This window comes from Opisthocomus hoazin, chromosome 8, assembly GCF_030867145.1.
Source record: "Opisthocomus hoazin isolate bOpiHoa1 chromosome 8, bOpiHoa1.hap1, whole genome shotgun sequence".
Lineage (NCBI taxonomy): Eukaryota > Metazoa > Chordata > Aves > Opisthocomiformes > Opisthocomidae > Opisthocomus > Opisthocomus hoazin.
Window position 1 is genome coordinate 52331772 of NC_134421.1, and position 20036 is coordinate 52351807.

Genomic DNA, 20036 nt, shown 5'->3' on the forward strand with positions numbered 1-20036 from the left:
AATACAGCTTAAATCCCCAAGACACTATACAGACACAGAATACAAGGGACACGTACTTCCTGGGCAGGATGAGGACTACGAGAAAGTTGGAAAGTGGCACAGCTCCCACACCTGATGACTTGTTTTGTACCTAGGTGAATGATTACTACTAGGAACTGTGGTCTTGCAAGTGATTGACGGAAGATGATAGGTCAGAAAGTTTCTTATATCAGTGAAAAGAAGGAAATTCTTCCAAAATTTTCTAAGATATGCTCAAGTTGCCCTTCAAATTATTGCTCATGCCCTATGTGTTTCCACTATGTATGTGGGCTATATATGCTGGCCTTTGAGGGAGACAAAATCTTTATTTTGATTGTTACTACATGCTACTAAGAAGGTGCTATTATCTAGTCAGTGTCAGGCAAGACACTGACTCTAGGAGCAGGTACGTCACCTGTGCTGACATAGCAACTCACCACAGAGCTGTTCAACTCTTTACTATTTCCAGCCTGTCCTCTAGCAGTGTAGCTCCTCCTCTTTATGTAGTTCCACCTTCTGTCTTTCTGCCTCTGGTGCTCATTAGATACATTTTTCTTTTTTTGCTGCGTTAGCTTTCCCCTCCATTCATGAGTTTAGCTGGCCCATGGAGGGAACTACAAGTCACAGCCAGTGCAGGAGAGAAGAGAGTTTAGTCAAGGACGAGGAGGGAAAAAAACACTGTTAAATTCACTCAAGCTATCTTTCTAAAAAACTGACTGTCTGGCTGACTTCAGTCACATTCATCAGAAACACAATTTAGGTCAGAGTGAACTTCCCCCTCCATCCCCCACTCTTTGTCTTCCTCTGTTCATTTCATCGTCACTACACTTTCCCTTGCATTATATTTTTAAGGCTGTAACACCTTGAACTCAAAAAACTGATGTAATTTATCAAAATCAGCACAAAATAGTACTGCTTTCCAGTTGTACCAAGTTAAGTTCAATGTGTGATCAGAGCAGGAGTAGAGAGTGTCTCAGTAGCTTAAACAGACTTTGCTATGGGACTTGTCCCTGCAACCACAACCTGAAGCTGGCTGTGCCATCAATGCGTTGCAACACCTAACAAAAATATACTGCTCCCGAAAGGGTGGTCCACAGCCTTCCATGTTGCTATGGCACAGCCAGTAGTCCCACCAGCAACCTGACTTCTGGTATACAGAAATTGGGATACACTCAAGTATGATATCTTAGTAGGGAGGTAGACGAGGAAGCAAAAAAGAAACAATGCTTTAAACCATGTCCCAGTGGACTAAAAGACCTTCTTTCATCAGTCCAGACTGGAATACAGAAATACTAGAAGTATTTAAAGTAGCTATTTTATTCTTGCCTTCAACCAGGAGTTTACTGGAGAATCAATCATGTGACTTGTTCTCAGTGATGTCTCTACGGGAGCTGTCGCAAGTTCACTTGTATTCAGAGTTTCTCAGCTTGCGCCAAGCAGGCCAGAAGGGAATCAAGGCAATTCTAGGATGGTTAGCAGTTTGTGTGGTTTACTGGTTAGAATAAACCAAGGACACTACTATAGATCTAGCTAGTTAGGTGTAAGTTATTTCTAAAAGACGATCTGGTATATTGAGCGGGGATCTACTCATACATGCACAATAACTAATGACAGGCACAGGGGAAGCATCTCAGCTTCTGCTTGCTTGATTTTTATGTGCCTGATTCAGAGTTGTGCGCTGGTCATTTCCATCTAACTTGGGTATCAGAAGCAACAATCCTCTTGTGAGGCTGGTTTCTAAATTGAAAAAAAGTTTGAACTTAAAATGCAGCCTGAGAAAGAGAAGGAATTAGAAATAGTGCCAAACTTTTCCATAGCAGTCAGGTGTCCAACCTACTCATCCAGAAACAGGGAGATCGAAATTGAAACTCCTTCTCAGTTAAAGGATTCAAAGCTCTAGTTCCTCCTTCCTTAGACATTAGCATGTATGCTTCCTATCAAACATCCTTTGCAATCCTAAATGAAAGTGTTAGTGAATACTGACACCTCATCAGCCAGGCAGAATGTGAGACGAGGCTTCTTGGACTTAAAAGGCTAAATTCCTTCCAAGTGCTGTATTAGGTCCTAAAGCAAATGGTCCTAATTCTTGTCCCTAAATATTTGTCGTGGTTTAAGGGGAAGACCAGATCAGGGAAGTGAACTATCCTAGTTTCCCACATGGTTGTTTTAGTGACTCTTGCCTTCACTTTCTGTGCTGTTTCTCTACAGTAATATGGAAAGAGAAAGGCAAATCCAAATCCGTCCAAAATATTTCAGGAGTTTGAAAACAAAGTAACAAGTCTTCTATAATAATTATCTTGAAGACTTCTAAAACAAGCCATAACATTTTATTATTATTTTTCAGTCAGGAGTGTGTAGCTGACTTGACAGCGGCTAGGGTGAAGGAAATAGGAAATAAGCAGAAGGTCATTTCCGAGATTGTGAATACACAGTATTTAGAATAGATGAAGCAGGGAAAAAAAACTGAAAGTATGCAGCATTTTGATAGTTGGTGTTGCTGAAGAAAGGTTATCATGGGTACTTTCATGTACATGTTATCATATTTTGATATGTCTGCTTGTTCTGTTAAGCTATCCCTTGTAAATCTGAACAGCAAAATATCTCTAGAATTTCAGGAGCTTCTGCAAATACTAAAAAATATTGATCTTTGAACATCGATGAAATAAAGAATTATTGTTAATATTCAGAATCCTCTTTTTTTTTCTCTAGACAACATATTTTTCTCCTGCAGAAAATAAATATTCATTATTTGGTTGCATTAACTCCACCAGCTTATTAGTACATTTTCTAAGCTGAAGTTTAAACTACCAGTTTCAATTAAAAATAAAGCTCTATCCTGGAAGCACTCCTTTACTTTCTTTCATTGATGTTTAATCCGGCAGTTGATACCGTTAATATTTCTTTCTATCTTATTCAATACCAGTGATGTTTCTCTCATTCCTTGTGCCACTGAGCCTACTGTGGCAATACTGAATGTTTCCTTTTTAGCATGCATTAAATGTAGAACCATCAGTAACTCACCCACATGTTTGGTAAAGCACTGAAAGTTATATGCATAGTGACTTTCAACCTCACCAAGGCAAGAGGGTTTACAGCTGTAGGTGTTGCAAGCTATCCACTTTTGCCTCTCACCTCCCACCCTCCCTTAAAAAAGAACTATGTTGCTTTTTTGAAGCTTTTTTTTCAAAACAGATGATGCTGAATTTGGCAAGGAGGGAAAGTATTTGTGCCTGTATTGGACCATTTGGAGAGCTGCACTTGGCTGTTTGTTACTTTTCCTAGTAAGATCACACACAGTTGTTTCCCCACCCTTTTAGAAAGGAAGTCCCAGAGCTCCTCTCCTCCATCTCAGCAGTTCTGGCTGGGCTTCTGCTTAACTTCAAACACCCCACCTTCCTGGGCACAACTTTCACATGTCTGTTGAGACAGTGTTCTTAAGTACCACCATGAAGCAAAACTTCTGGGATGATAAACATGTATTGTCTGGTCATTTCTCTAAATGTACAGTATTTACAGGAAAAAGAGTTGGGTCTTTTGTCATTGAAAGTAAACTGTGTTGGTACATTCTCTAAGCAAATATTTAATTAATTTATCTTCTCTTTCTCCACCTCCCACTTTTCTTGGCTTTATTTTAATGTTTGAAACTCTACTTGACAGCTTTTTTTCCTTTGGGTTTCTGAGAGTTGCAAGCACATCATCCACTTGTTGAACACGGGCCAGAGATCACTCATCCTCTGAAAGTTGAGGAAAAATAAAATTTTAATGAAAAATCTCAGATTTTTTTTTTCCCTGTAGGATGTCTACCTTATTGCTTGATATCACTGTCACTCTTTTGTGTCCATTATCTTTTAAGTTATTCTGTTGTTATGGTTTTGCCTTCTGCTCCGAATTTCTAGGTAAGATTTCCTGAAATCACAGAGGAAAGTATTCTGAACTTTTAGATGGCAGCTTATAATAAATTGAGGTATCTATTTTTAAAATTCTGCTCATTCAATTCTAACATACAGAATTATTGCATTAATTCTGAATTAATATATTCAAGTGTCACATTTGGATATGTAACAACTACCAAAAGTGTTTGGATAAAAAAAAGGTTTTTGCTCTAATTTTAAATATTGCCACAAATCAAGATAATTTTAAAATTCAAAAGGTAGTCTAATTCCTCAGTGTGAAGCACATGTGTTTGTGCAGGAAAGAGGAAGGAGGAAGAAAGGAGAGTGGAGAGGGTTTCATCACCAGGTCTTGATTTGGGTTGAACCACATTGGTCTCTTAACAGTGTTTTGCACTTCAAAAGCACTGAACATATACAGGGGTGATAGCCTGATTACACTGAACTGAGTCCCGAGTAACCCTGCTGTCTACTCTAGCACAAATAATGCAAGGGAATTAAGTACTTTAAGGAAAATGAAGACTCCTTAGAGATTATGACATCAGAACTACAGGCAGCGCTGGTATGGATGCAGCCTGTGCTGTTCTTGACCTGCTTCCCCCATGAGGTGACCCAGAGAGCGTGCTATGCCTGTGAGCACAGAGTACAGCCTCAATAACTCGTTACTAAACACACCTTTTCCATATAGGGATTTTCTTATAGGAGTAAAGTTAATCCAGATAACATATAGAAGTTTTCAAAGGAAAAAAAAGCCCTGGGTACAGTATAAATATAGTCTATAATAGACTATTTGTTTGATATTCTCTTGCTTCTTCTTGACCACATGGCTGTTACCATGCCATGGGATTCCCTTGTCTTCAGAGCCGTTAATTCAGCCATCACTCATAACTATAGTTTTTTAAGTTGCAAATTTTACCATCCACATCTGTTCAGAGGAGTGTTCAATGCTGAAGTATAGTTCTGCTCACATCTGTGGAGCTAGGCTCAGAAGAAGGCGTTACCTATTATGACAAGAGTGGCAGACAAAGAGTATGTGCTGGTATTTCTCATGAACTCTCTTTCATATAGCTGTATTTTGAAGTATAATGTCCTGCACTGAAATCCACCTAAATCAGCTGTGAACAGAGCAAAGTAGTTACACTGCTTGTGATACTCTGTGCACTCCTAATTTTAAACCCACCGTACCTTTTCTTTGACAGCACTGCACTTTTTGCCCATGGTCAGTCTGTCACAGACCGTAACCTACCATTCATTTGTTTATAGCTGAGTGAGTGTTTTCCTCTATGTTCATTTATGGACTGATCCTGAGAGGTACAAAGAACCTGTGTCTGCAATGAAGTTCATGACACTTCCAGGCAGGATCTGACAACTGATTATTTCTTCCTCCTTTACACACAGGACATCTGTCTATGTTGACTGCCATTATATTCTAGTGGTTTTTTGAAATAATTATTGTCCCTCTTCCTGAATTCTTCTATGTTTAGCATACTTTCTGAATTGTCATTTCCAGTCTTAAATTAAAATCTTGAATGACACTGAATATAAAATGGCCTCTAGTATCAAGGCTTCCTGCTGATTTGATGAGAACATCCCAGTCACGCTCTGTGATTAACCTCCTAGCCAAGCGTCTTGTTAAACATACAGTGATACAGTGTTCCTAGTACACTTATATCCACTGTGTAAATGGAAAAGACATGATATGTGATCTCTTTCCTTCTACTGTCTTCACAGGACACTTCAATCTGTAGTATTCCTAAAACTGATCAAGTCTTGTTTTCTATGCCTTACACATGTTTAAAATTCTCGTAATTCATATAAGTGATTGATTAAAGCCTAAGGCATAATTACCCTTCAGAAAATATTTCATCTTGTAATTTAATATTACCCTTCATCCAAACATTTATTTTCTCCCATACCTCCAAACATTTGGAAACACCCGGTGTGATGCATGCTGCTTATTGAATATATGTCCAAACAGCGAAAGTGCAGAAACGATACTACACCAAGGAAGTGCTGTGAGCAGGGTTGCTCTGCTAGAGATGTGGAGCTGGGACCCAAGAGGGACCCAGTTATAGCCCAAGGGGGCTGGCCATGGTGTGCAGAGCCCGTTGCTGGTATCAGGGTTCTTTGGCAGCCTCAGACAAGGTAAGCAATAAGCCAGGTCCAGGGGCCATCCAGGGCGCTGAGTTGGGAGCAAAGCAGACGAACCACTTGGAGACCGGCATTCTACAGCAACACCAGGGCAGGAACCTGGTATGGGCTGAAGTGTGGTCCTGGGCAATCAACAGGGACAGTAAAGCTTAATGGTGCCTTCATAGCTCTGAGAGCAGCCTGGTACTTCATGTTCACCTCATCTTTGTAATGCAGTAGTCCCAGTATGCAATATATAATACACGTTATGTATGAGAATGATGTGAAAGTGTGTGTTTCCACATTTGCTCTGATTTTATTTTTGTGGTAGGTACATCATAAATTGAGCACAACCTTCGTATGATTTTTTGCAGTCCTATTTTTTGATATGTATCTTCAATAGCTTTCCTTTCTCTGCTACATTAGTTATAGAATAGGAGAGTATACAAAAACAGCATTTCTTGCTGACATTGTTTCAAGTTCATGGACCTTTATATCGAAGGAGATGTGTATCAAAACCATTGTTATTTACAAGTTAAGCATTCAAATAACTGCTTTGTCAACACAATGTCAGCTGCAAGCATGGTAGACATCCCTAGCAACTCAATTGTTTGAGTCTCAAGTCCTCACATTTATTGTGCTAATAAAACACACATTTTATTGAAAAGCATGATCAAATCTCACTAGTATCTAATTTTAAATGGCTAAGATACCTGTGCTTAAGTGTAAAATCTCAATGAGTCTGTCAGATTAAAAATTTAATATTTAATCATGAGAAATAACTTTTGGTTGACAGTATCATGCAATCAAATTTCCACAGTTTCTGGTATTTGATAAAAAACCTAGTTGCTTTGGGAATGGTAAGATTAACAAATCTGAGTGCTACACCCGCTTTGTGGCAATTATCTGGCTACACCACATCCTGCTGGGGTACTGATTGGAAGCTCTCTGGATCCCCTATAACAGTGCTGGAATCGGTTCACCCTGTATGTTGAAGTATACTGTATTAGCAGAGCTCCTCTGAAGGCTTCATGGACAGGTGTGAGGTGAGTTCCTGCACTGACGAGAACAAAGACTATGAAATGGTAACAGATAGTCTGCTGGGTGCACGTCAGTAACTGGATACCCCATTTGAGTACACAGAATGGAAAGAAAATATTTTTTTTAAAAAATTCTCTGTTGGTTTATAACAAAACATGGAATTATCTGCTCCTTTGTGGTCATCTTTCACTAGCTGAATAGTCATTTTTGCCCCCTTTTTATGAATACTTCATATTTAAACACCTCCTATAAAGAAAAGCAAGTAAATATTTAAGTAGAAATAGATCTAAACTTGGACTTTGAGGCAACTGCTGAGTACTGTGGGACTATTCTCTCCTATTTTTATTTTCTTTCTTCAGAACTATATTCAAATATTATTAGTGTGCTTGGTGTTCCTGTATCAGTCACTTCACAGTTCATACTAAGTGAAAAAACAGAGATTAAAAATATTTTCATTGGTTTTTCTCTCTGATTTATTGCACAATCAGTTGTTTAATAACTAAGCTACCTCTTACCTCCTTTTCTCTCGTGTAAGGAAGGTCTGATGAAGACTTATGCAGCTTAAGAATTTTTACAGTGACTCAGGAGGCAGATTGATTTTAATACGTGTAAAGGTATTATGAAACCAATAAAATTCAAGTTCAACAGGTCCTAATAGCATGTTTGGCTACACAGTATTGCATTCTGATGGTAGTATAATGGAATACAGGATGAACAGCAAATTGTGACTTCTAAAGAAGTTGTGATTATATGCATTATAATCTAGAACACATCTATATTTTTCTCATGAGATTTTTCAAAATACAAAAGGCCTTCACTACCCAGATTTGGATATGAATTTTATTTATTAATATATCCAGTCTCTCTAGTAGAATGTAAAACTACCTGCTGGTGATACTAGCCACTCCTACACTAAAGAAATTCTTCAGCTAAGCACTAGGAAGACTTGATAAATTAGTGTCTTGGATTACTTTGTATGTTCAAGGTTTTGTCAGCATTTAAAACTACCTATTTATCCAATGTCTTCATATGTAAATCCACAGTTCATTTTTAAATTCAGGAAGTTCAAAGTTTAGGGTTTTTATCATAACAGCTTCTGTTTCATAACGAAGCTTCTGTTCTGTGACTTTGGTAAGTTGGATACAGTATTTTACAGTTAAACTTGTAAATTGCTATTATTATATCATTGTTATTGATGTTCTTATTATTATTATTGCTATTATAGGTGGTCTAACTACCTAAAGTAAGATATATGCTTAGTGTTCTGCAGCGACAGAACCACAGACTCTGGTATGGTCAAAGAAAGCGTACCCCCGATCATGAGCGAGACCAGCAAACTGGTAACAGCAGATGAGGAGAAAGCTGAGGTACTAAACAACTTTTTTGCCTCAGTCTTCACTAGCAACCTCTCTCCACACCCCTCCCGAGTCGATGGATGGCATGAGGGAGACCAGGAGGGCAAAATCCCTCCAGCTGTAAGTGAAGACCAGGTTCGGGGCCTCCTGAAGAACCTAAATGTACAGAAGTCCATGGGACCTGATGAGATGCATCCCAGAGTCCTGAGGGAACCGGCTGATGTAGTTGCCAAGCCACTCTCCATGATATTTGAAAAGTCATGGCAGTCAGGGGAAGTCCCCAGTGACTGGAAAAAGGGAAACATTGTGCCCCTTTTCAAAAAGGGTAGAAAGGAAGAACCTGGGAACTACCGACCTGTCAGCCTCACCTCTGTGCCTGGGAAGATCATGGAACAGATCCTCCTAGAAGATATGCTAAGGCACATGGAGGCCAGGGAGGTGATTCGAGACAGCCAGCATGGCTTCACCAAGGGCAAGTCCTGCCTCACCAACCTAGTGGCTTTCTATAATGGTGTAGCAACAAGGGTGGACAAGGGAAAACCATTGGATGTCATCTATCTGGATTTTTGTAAAGCCTTTGACACGGTCCCCAACAACATCCTTCTCTCTAAATTGGAGAGCCATGGATTTGATGAGTGGACTGTTTGGTGGATAAGGAATTGGCTGGATGGTCGCAGCCAAAGGGTAGTGGTCAACAGCTCAATGTCCAGATGGAGATCAGTGACGAGTGGAGTCCCTCAGGGGTCCATAGTGGGACCGGTGCTGTTCAATATATGTATCAATGACACGGACAGCGACATCGAGTGTACCCTCAGCAAGTTTGCAGATGACACCAAGCTGAGTGGTACGGTTGAGACACCAGAAGGACGGGATGCCATCCAGAGGGACCTGGACAAGCTGTAGAGGTGGGCCTGTGTGAACCTCATGAGGTTCAACAAGACCAAGTGCAAGGTCCTACACCTGGGTCGGGGCAATCCCCGGTATCAATACAGGCTGGGGGATGAAAGGATCGAGAGCAGCTCTGCTGAGAGGGACTTGGGGGTACTGATAGACGAAAGGCTGGACATGAGCCGGCAATGTGCGTTGGCAGCCCAGAGGGCCAACCGTGTCCTGGGCTGCATCAAGAGAAGTGTGGCCAGCAGGTCGAGAGAGGTGATTCTGCCCCTCTACTCTGCTCTGGTGAGACCTCATCTGGAGTACTGCGTTCAGCTCTGGAGCCCTCAGCACAAGAAGGACATGGAACTGTTGGAACGGGTCCAAAGGAGGGCTACAAAAATTATCCGAGGGCTGAAGCACGTCTCCTATGAGGACAGGCTGAGAGACTTGGGCTTGTTCAGCCTGGAGAAGAGAAGGCTGCGGGGAGACCTGATTGCAGCATTTCAGTACTGAAAGGGAGCCTATAGGAAAGATGGGGACAATCTTTTTAGTAGAGACAGCAGTGACAGGACGAGGGGTAATGGTTTTAAACTAAAACAGGGTAGGTTTAGGCTGGATATAAGGAAGAAATTATTTACAATTAGGGTGGTGAAACACTGGAACGGGTTGCCCAGAGAGGTAGTGGAGGCCCCATCCCTGGAAACATTCAAGACCAGGTTGGACAGGGCTCTGAGCAACCTGATCAAGTTAGCGGTGTCCCTGCTCGCTGCGCGGCGGTTGGACTAGATGACCTCTAGGGGTCCCTTCCAACCCAAAATTTTCTATGATTCTATGATTCTATGAATTCCACTGAAGTATAAAAGGATTATTACAACACCCAGAGTTTTCTGATTTTCCAGATATAACTAACTAAATTGAAGTAATTGGCCACTAGACTGTCAGACCACCTTTCTGCAGCCTTTAATTTGTCAGTCTACTCAGACTCCATCCTCAAATTCAGCTAGAGCCTGCAGATATCAATGAACGTTAATAGAACTGAGGCTGAAATTACATGTTCTTTAGTACACAGAATCACAGAATCACAGAATCACAGAATCACAGAATAGTAGAGGCTGGTAGGGACCTCTGTCGGTCATCTAGTCCAACCCTTCTGCCGAAGCAGGGTCACCTACAGTAGGCTGTAGAGGACCTTGTCCACGTGGGTCTTGAATATCTCCAGAGAAGGAGACTCCACAACCTCCCTGGGCAGCCTGTGCCAGTGCTCCGTCACCCTCAGAGGGAAGAAGTTCTTCCTCATGTTCAGACGGAACTTCTTGTGCCTCAGTTTGTGCCCATTGCCCCTTGTCCTGTCACTGGGCACCACTGAAAACAGTTTGGCCCCATCCTCCTGACACCCACCCTTCAGATATTTATAAGCATATATTAGGTCCCCTCGCAGCCTTTTCTTCTTCTGGCTGAACAAGCCCAGCTCCCTCAGCCTCTCCTCGTAGGGGAGATGTTCCAGTCCCCTCACCATCCTTGTAGCCCTCCGCTGGACTCTCTCCAGTAGCTCTTCATCTTTCTTGAACTGGGGAGCCCAGAACTGGACACAGTACTCCAGATGAGGCCTCACCAGGGCAGTGTAGAGGGGAAGGATAACCTCCCTCGACCTGCTGGCCACACTCTTCTTGATGCATCCCAGGATTCCATTGGCCTTCTTGGCATCCAGGGCACACTGCTGGCTCATGGTTAACCTGTCGTCCACCAGGACACCCAGGTCCCTCTCCTCAGAGCTGCTCTCCAGCAGGTCCACCCCAAGCCTGTACTGATGCATCGGGTTGTTCCTCCCCAGGTGCAGGACCCTGCACTTGCCCTTGTTGAACCTCATCAGGTTCCTCTCTGCCCAAACTTCCAGCCTATCCAGGTCACGCTGCATGGCAGCACAGCCTTCTGGTGCATCTACCACACCTCCCAGTTTGGAGTCATTAGCAAACTTGCTGAGGGTACATTCTAACTCTTCATCCAGGTCGTTGATGAAGAAGGTAGGAGTCAACGCAGGTAAGATGCAGTGTTATAGTGTTACTACAGTATGTGGTAACAGGGTACTTAATTTAGGATATTTATTTGTTTATATAACCACCTACATTGGTAGTTATGAACAGATTTTTTGTTTCCTCAGAAGGGAGGTAAGACCTTTTCCGCCTTCATAGGAAAGATTTGCATACAAAAATGTAATTAATTGGACAAAGCCTTCACACTCACAACGGTCTGTGTCTCCAGTTGTATCCAGTTCCAGTTAATGGAACAAATTCTGTTCTCAATTACACCATCATTAGTGACACAGGTTGCTAACTGCTAATGATGTGCTAGGTCCAGCACAATGAAAACTTGGGAACTTTGGTTCTAAAATGAAGAATATTTTATAATCTAGGTGTATTTTGTATTCTGTCCATAATGCAGCTTGTCCAAAGACTCTGTATTTCTTTCTGTAACAAAGCTTTTCATTCTGGGGTAGGTTTTCTGTTGAAGATGTCTGACATAACAGAGAATACACATATACACTCTCTCTGCATAGAGACTTGACTTTTCTTCTCTTGCTTCCATTAAGACTACAGGAAGTTATGCAGGCTGTAAATACATGGAGGTGCTCCAAGCATGGAAACAGTATAACTGGTCCTTCTCACTCTCGCTAGATGGTGCTGCACAATAGCTTTCTGAAAAATAAATAAATAAACATAAATACAAAGCAAATTGTTCTGAGAAATTGCTGGTTTACATTTCACTTTTATCATTAGTAAAATAGTGGAACAACTATTTAGAGGAGGAAAATATCGTAGGCAATGTAGGTTGAATGGAACTGGGATTCACCAATAAATTTGTATTCTTTACAGAATTTATGTCAAGTGGATTGTAAATTAGGCGATTAAAATACGAGGATTGTAATAAGCATGTTTCAGCACAAATTTTTCATTATGTATTACAGTATTCCGCAGAGGGAAATTATTCTTGCTTGATATACCCAAACTAGTATCTGTGTAGAAGACTTCAAAAGAATGGTGTCTTCCCAAATTAACTATCTGGGATTCGCGATTAGGCTTTCCTGTAGGCAGTATTTAAGTTTGCTCTCTGAAACTTACTGACAGGCCCAGTCTAATGCTCAGCAACCTCAAGAACACAAAACAAAGTTTTCATTCAGAAACACAGCGGGATAATGTGCCTTCTGTAACCTAGTAGCTAAAAGGCTAGGACAGATTTCCAGCAACTGGGAGGCTAAGATATCCCATCTCCATAGAAAATGCTTTAGGTTGGGGGAGGGAAAAGGGGAAGGGATGTGAGCACTCACCCCATTACTGGGGTCACACCAGTGTACAGAGACAAGAAAGGCCTTGTGAGATGTGGAAGGCTAAGCACAACACTAGCTTAATATTGTAGCTTATTGATAAGAGTATTCACTGTGAAAAAGTTTGAGGAAAATTAGAATAATTTTGTGTTCTGATCCTGCTGAGAACAAGGCCTAGAGTTCAGACTTTCTGCAGGAGCATCTCACCACTGATGTACATGCTAGGCTCCTTCCTGTGCCCTCACTCATGTTCTCTCTCCCGCCTTCTAGTTGCATCCCAGGAGTAAAAAGCCAATTTCTGCCTTTTCCAATAGGAATGTGGAAGGAAAGGAGGGCCTTGGGGCTTACATTTTGATATCTGTAGACCTGTATAATTCATGGCTACAGGTACACAAATGGGGGAAGTTTGAGATACACACCTTTTTCTTTAGCATTTCTAATGACTGTGTCCCCTGTTTAGTATGCTGTGCACGTGCATCCCATTCTGAGGTACCTAACTAATATACTATATAGGAAATACAAGTATTTCAGTCACATCCCATTCCAGTAACTGGGAACCTATCAAGAAAAGTAACTGAACTGGTATGAAAAGTAGCTGATGAAGGAATTTTACTTGAAACACCAGAAAAATTCCTGGCTGTAAATCCTATTTATCCATAAATAATATTCCAAAAAGAAAAAATCCACCTGCTACTTCCCCTCCCTAGACAACTTTTTAAAAGAAATGCATCAAATCTGTCAGACTATCACTGTTTAATTTGTTTTTCTGACTCCTGTTGACTCCTAACTACTGTAAGTACATCTTACTGTACATGTCTGGTGTGACTCTCTGTTTTTCATGCTGGTGTTCTTGATTTTTTTCCTTTAGAAACCTAGGATTAAAATTAATAAGCTACCTAGCATATCTATATAGTAGCAATCTGACTGTCTATATTGAAATGGGGATTAAAATCAGTTTAAGAAAAATTGACAGTATGTCCTAATATTTGTGGGAGGTCAAGTATTAGGAAATATATTGCACATCTTTCAACTGGCTCACAGGGCCAAAATGATACATCCTTGTACATACAATAACAATACAAATGCACACACAATGCAAGCATATGAAGAACAGATGCACATATGTCTGGTAAGAATGACTACACAGAAGCTGATTTCTCCCCACTGCCTGTTTTAAATCTAATTCCATTAATTGCCAGCTGGCTGTGAGCTGGAAGAGGGCTGTCAATGGAAACAGCAAAAACAGATTCATCGCCTGATTTAATAAGGGTAGTTCAGTACACGTCATCTGCACTATGCATTTATTCATGTCCTTTTCTAATTGGTTTGTCCAAATTGTAGATGATTACATAATCTTAGTTAAATTATAAGAGAGACCAAATAAGAGAGAGAGAGGGAGAGATTATTAATTTATATTTCATTTTAATTCACCTAAAAGTAGCTAGATATTTTGAAATGTTTATAATTAACATGAAAGACAAATGAGAAATGCTTTGATTTTCTTATATCTTAATTCCAAACAGCTATCACCTACTGAAGTCTGGAGCATAAAGAAAGTTACTTCATGTGTAAACTAAGAAAGACAGAAGGCATGCTGACATAAAAAGCATAAAAGGAGTAATAGTTTAAAAATCTAAGGTTTAAAAAAAAGATAGCATTTTAATTGGCTCAGGGAAGGACTAGAACATTCACACCAAACTATAACACAAGCTGTATTTTAGGTGAAAAAAAAAAAGTTTGTGAGTATTCCATTTCCTAAAATTACACCAAAAAACATCCATTCAGGTATTTCTTAAAGTCTTGAGGAGTAAGGTCATGCTTCAGTGATTATACATTTAAAGGCACATTTAATCCTACTGCAAAACTGCTTGCTGACAACCGAAGTCTTGGGTCCTGTGCAGGACATTTGGCCAATGCTTTGTGTAAAAGTTCCCCGACTTGAGCTGCAGACAGATCCTGATTCATGTGATGAAAACTAGGTCAGACCTGCCTTTCTCAGCCCTCTGATACAGTTAAGTTGTAACATACTTAACCTGCACATATGGAGGGAAAGATGAATGTCACTTCAGGATCATGTCCTGTCCATGTGAGGAAATGTTAAGGTACCAATGCCATGCCTGACCATAAAGGCTGACCTCTTTTCACTTTTATCTGTTTATTCATTTGTATAATATTTTTTTCATCATTGTATACTTTGAAGGTGGGTCAAAGTGCAGCTTTGTTTGAAATATCTATATGCCTCAGCTACTAGTTTGGTAAATTTTTCCTATGTGAGAAAAACCTTTCTGTTCTATGAAATGTATGAATTTATGCAATACCTACTTCCATGTTTGTAGGGAGCATTACTGTACTACAGTTGATCTTAAAAATATGTGACGTAGTTAAAAATTTCCAAGATACTTTACAGGTAAAGTGAAAAAAAAGATATTAAATTAATCATTTGAAGAATTAATCACATTATTCAACTGTGAAGTGTTCTGTTCTGTATGATCAACCTTCTCGGTGAATCACAAGAATTTAAAGTGCTGAAAATATAACTTCAGAGGTAGTCAAATCTTTGAGGAAATGCAGGAGATTTTCAACTACTTGCTAATAAAAAACTATAATATTTAAGAATATTTGATAAACAGTTCAGATTTTTGTATCTAGCAGACACTTAATATTTTGTGTATTACTTTTTGGTTTGGGTGGCATTGTTCTTCACTTTTTTTAGGTGCAAAACAATTTGAAATATCAGACTTGAAATGCCTGGTCCCCCGTATTCTTGATACTTCTATGAAATTTTTGTCCTCTCTAGTATTTGGCTGCTGCTGTGTCCAGTGATGATTAATAAGTGTAGCAGAGTAACTATTCTTCTAAAATGAAATGATGAAGAATTCTGACAATTCCATTGTCATTGACGTATTTCAAAAGCAGTTGTCTTTTCAAATATACAGCAGCAGTTTGTCTGAACCATTCAGGTTTTCTGCTGATCTACGCCCTTCCTCACTTTTATCTACATAAATATGAGAGGGAGACACTTATTTTTTATTTTAAATGAGGTTTCACAATTGCATGGTTACTTAAAAATGCCCATTTGTACACCTACAAAATTGCAATATATAAAACACTCTGGTAATAAATTAATTAATTGGATGCAGTTCCAGTGTTAATATGGTTTTTATTCTATCTGAAAGCACTACTCAAGCAGTGCAGATTTCTGCACAACAAACTCTTTAGGGCTCGGCGGAGTGGAAAACCAGAAAAGAGAATTTTGCTTTGCTGTGCAGGATGTAGACTCTGGTATAAATATTGTGTTGCTTTTACATATCCTTCTTGCACACAGCAGGGTTTGACACCACTGATGTGTATGGCTTGTTTCAACGGGCCTTGATGTCAATAGGAAGTTTTCCATGTACTTAAATGGATATAGGAAGAAGAGGACTGGTTACGTATTTACTGAATATATCCTGTTAAACGATCCAAAGAATTGTTTACCAGCTGTTCTGCAGGATGCTGGCCTTTTTTATTAAATTACGTATTTTCCTACCGTGTCACAGCTTTAGAACAATTACCTAAAAGAGTGTTCTGCGATGCCTGCAGGCCGTAGCGTACTCTGCAGGATTCCCTTAAAGACATTCCACAGGCAGAGGCCATCCGCTGCATAATTGGGCTGTAGTGACTTGCCACAGCAAATTACCCAGAGAAAATATTCAGCTTTCTATACACACCTTTAAGAGCAAAATGTCTCTTAACAGACACCAAAGGACTGTGTAAAGGCATCAAGAAATTTAAGTTTGATTTTCATAAGTGGCTGTAAGGGACCGAAAACTCCAGTCCGTCACTTCGTTACACAGCTTCTGCCAGAACTGGTATTTTGACTTTAGAGGAGGTGTTATGGGATTGAACTGCATCTGACACCTGGGGAGGGCAGTCCTGCCATGTCAGACCTAGTATGTTTGAGTTTGGCACTGACAGTCTATACTTACCTGCATATAAAATTTTAAAAAAGCTACCTTCTACAGTTGTAAGAGTTCATTGAGTCACAAAACCATCAGTGTTTATTAGGGAATATCACACTTTGGGAAGGGAGCGGAAGATGCAAGTCAACTTTTGATGGCAAAGCATGAATCTGAAAAAAAATCAATTTGAAACCCTATTAAATTAGTGATGAGCAGGAGTGGAAAGTCTAATAGCCGTAATATGAATAACTATTGTCACTCAAGTCTCTCTGTGACTCTTATCAAGTAGCTATGCCTCATTTCTCACTGAAGTGTATCCTGTGGATTCGTGTGTCTCAAAACTTCTATTTAATGATTCCAAACATGCCATGGGCATTGACTACAGATTTTGGAAGAGCTATAGCCTAGGGTAAAAAGTGCTAATTGCACTTCAGCATTGCCTGGTAATAGTGCAATTTACATACATCCAAAATGTAGTTTGGTCTTTCATCAGTGGAAGGAAGATACAAGAAGAATAAACAAAAAAGCTTGGTCAGTGGTATGAAGTGGTGTTTTCCTTTCATGTCCTTACTGCTTTTGTCCAACAAGGAGTTCTCAACCCTGAAAACAACGTTTCCCAAACAAGCCAGTTATTGGTGCATGATTGTGAATTAACACAAATTGTTAGCACACCAGGAACGGAAATCCTTTTTCCTGTTTTTCAGAGTTTGTAAAGGATAAAATCCTGGAGCCTAATGTTTTCCTGAGTGAGAAACATATCATCCTTCCAGAAGCAGACAGACTTGTTTTCTGTCATTAAAATGGTCTGGAGAGAAAAAATTTAATTGTTCCTGTCTCTTCAGGTTTAAAATAGAACTCTGAAGCTGTTGGCGTAACCTACTGCACCTCTGTGTCATTTACTGTCAAAAGAACTCTTTTTTCTGGACCAAAGTTCAAACTAGAGAATGCTTTATTTAGAAAGGAAAAGTGTAAAAGTATTAACTTTTCCTGCATTATTATTGTATTTTGAACTGACTGGATTTTTATTGTGTTTAAATAGCTTCACAGATACTTATTTATTTATTATAGCACCTTAGAAAAATTAGACACTACTGTCAAGAAAGCATGAAAATCTCTTCTTCAGTGGTCTTCTCTCTGTTTTTGTTGACTAATGGTGCCTTAGCTATTTTGTGTATTCTCTGCTGGTCTGTTTAAAATAAGTAGAGGGTTTTTTTTAACATTTCGCGTGTATGCTTTTTAAATCCTCCCTTTTTATTTGCTGTTCAGTTATTTTTACTGAGACCCTGACAAAGAGAGGACTTATCAGTCTGCTTGACTCCTACATAGGTGAGGGAGATGCTCAGAATGTCCACTCAGCCTTCTCATTGGTAGCCTATCCAAAAAGAGGAGAGGTGAGAACTGCGGTCCCCTGATTACAAGAGATAACTTGTAAGGATGGGGATAGATGTGAGATCAAAGAGGACAGCCACCAGTAGGATGTCGCCGGACTCTATGAGGCTCTTTGTATTCATAGAGTAAGGCTAGCTGAGGTGGTGGCTAGGTAAAATTTTTGAGTTGACTTATACCTGTTTTGGCCACTCAAGTGGAAGTCATGGAAAGGTTAACTGTACTTAAGGAACTTTTTGCGAGAGTTCTGCTCAAGAAATTGTATTTTAGAGTTGAAAACCTACTATTTGATAACTGGGGTAAGAGGTTTGTGGCAAACAACTTTGTGAGGGTCCGGAACTTTAAATGCTTTAAGACCCCTGTCCATAAGTATTCAGGAAGCTGTCAAATGGAAAATACATAATCTGTAATGCTAAAAATAAATTCTTGGTAGTGGATAAAGATGAAAAATCTGTCTCTTAATGCTCTAAAGCCCCCTTCCATGACCTTGTAGTGTGCACATTTCTCAAGTGAAGCAAAGCGGAGTTTGCTTTCATTTAATAAATGTTTAAAATACCAGAGCTGTGAAAGGAGAATATGATGTAAACAAGAACTAGGTCCAAAAGGAGACATCCATAATATACATGTAGGTTTGAGAACATTTTGTTGTCTTATATTTGACTTCCATATGATGACTTGCCAGAATTCATAATCTAGGCCTGTCATCCATGTTCCCAGTGCACTACGTGCAGAGAATGAAGTTGAGTGGGATTTGCCGAGACCAATACACCAAGCAGAGCAACCTATATCTCACATCTCTGGTGGGGAATGTCCGTAGCGTTCGACAGGGTATCTGTATAATGTGGGATTCAGTTCCACCTCCTCCTGTCTTAAGCATTTTTGTTACATGTTTAAATTTAGATAATCAGCTCACTTAAATGTTTTCTTCACCCATCCTGTCCGCTAAAAAACTTAAGTATCAGTCTGGCAGCTGAAGGACTTGATCTGGCTGTCAAGAAAGCCAATGGAATCCTGGGGTGCATCAAGAAGAGTGTGGCCAGCAGGACGAGGGAGGTTCTCCTTCCCCTCTACACTGCCCTAGTGAGGCCTCCTCTGGAGTACTGTGTCCAGTTCTGGGCTCCCCAGTTCAAGAAAGATGAAGAGCTACTGGAGAGAGTCCAGTGGAGGGCTACAAGGATGGTGAGGGGACTGGAACATCTCCCCTACGAGGAGAGGCTGAGGGAGCTGGGCTTGTTCAGCCTGAAGAAGAGAAGGCTGAGAGGGGACCTAATAAATGCTTATAAATATCTGAAGGGTGGGTGTCAGGAGGATGGGGCCAAACTGTTTTCAGTGGTGCCCAGTGACAGGACAAGGGGCAATGGGCACAAACTGAGGCACAAGAAGTTCCGTCTGAACATGAGGAAGAACTTCTTCCCTCTGAGGGTGACGGAGCACTGGCACAGGCTGCCCAGGGAGGTTGTGGAGTCTCCTTCTCTGGAGATATTCAAGACCCGCCTGGACGCAGTCCTGTGCAGCCTGCTGTAGGTGACCCTGCTTCGGCAGAAGGGTTGGACTAGTGGACCCACAGAGGTCCCTTCCAACCCCTACTATTCTGTGATTCTGTGAAATTGAAGACCTGTGTTCCTTCTTTTCTGGAGCACTGCTATATAGTTTGCATGGTAAAATTCATGGGCAGTGTTCAAAAGGGAACACAACTTCACCTTGCTAGATGAATGCTCCTGTCACTGATCTGAAAGACTAATAGTCTGTCTCACATGCATTCTCTTTCTCTGTACAACATTCATTTTAATTTTCTTTCTTCATTGTAATAGTATCAGCTAAAGAGAAGACAGTAATGTTAAATAAGTCGCTTCAAGCCAGATCTTTAGGATGATGGAAAGGCTGAGGACTTGGATTATATGTAACTTCACACTCCTTGGGTGAACTGAACAGCTACTAATTTTATTTTACAAAACACTGGTTGCCATTCTCTAGATGTGCTTTCCAATGGAATTTTCTATGCATGTTGTACTTTTTTTAGAACTCACTATATAGTAGACAAATTCTGGATATCTTCTCAAGCTAGGACTTTCACAGAACA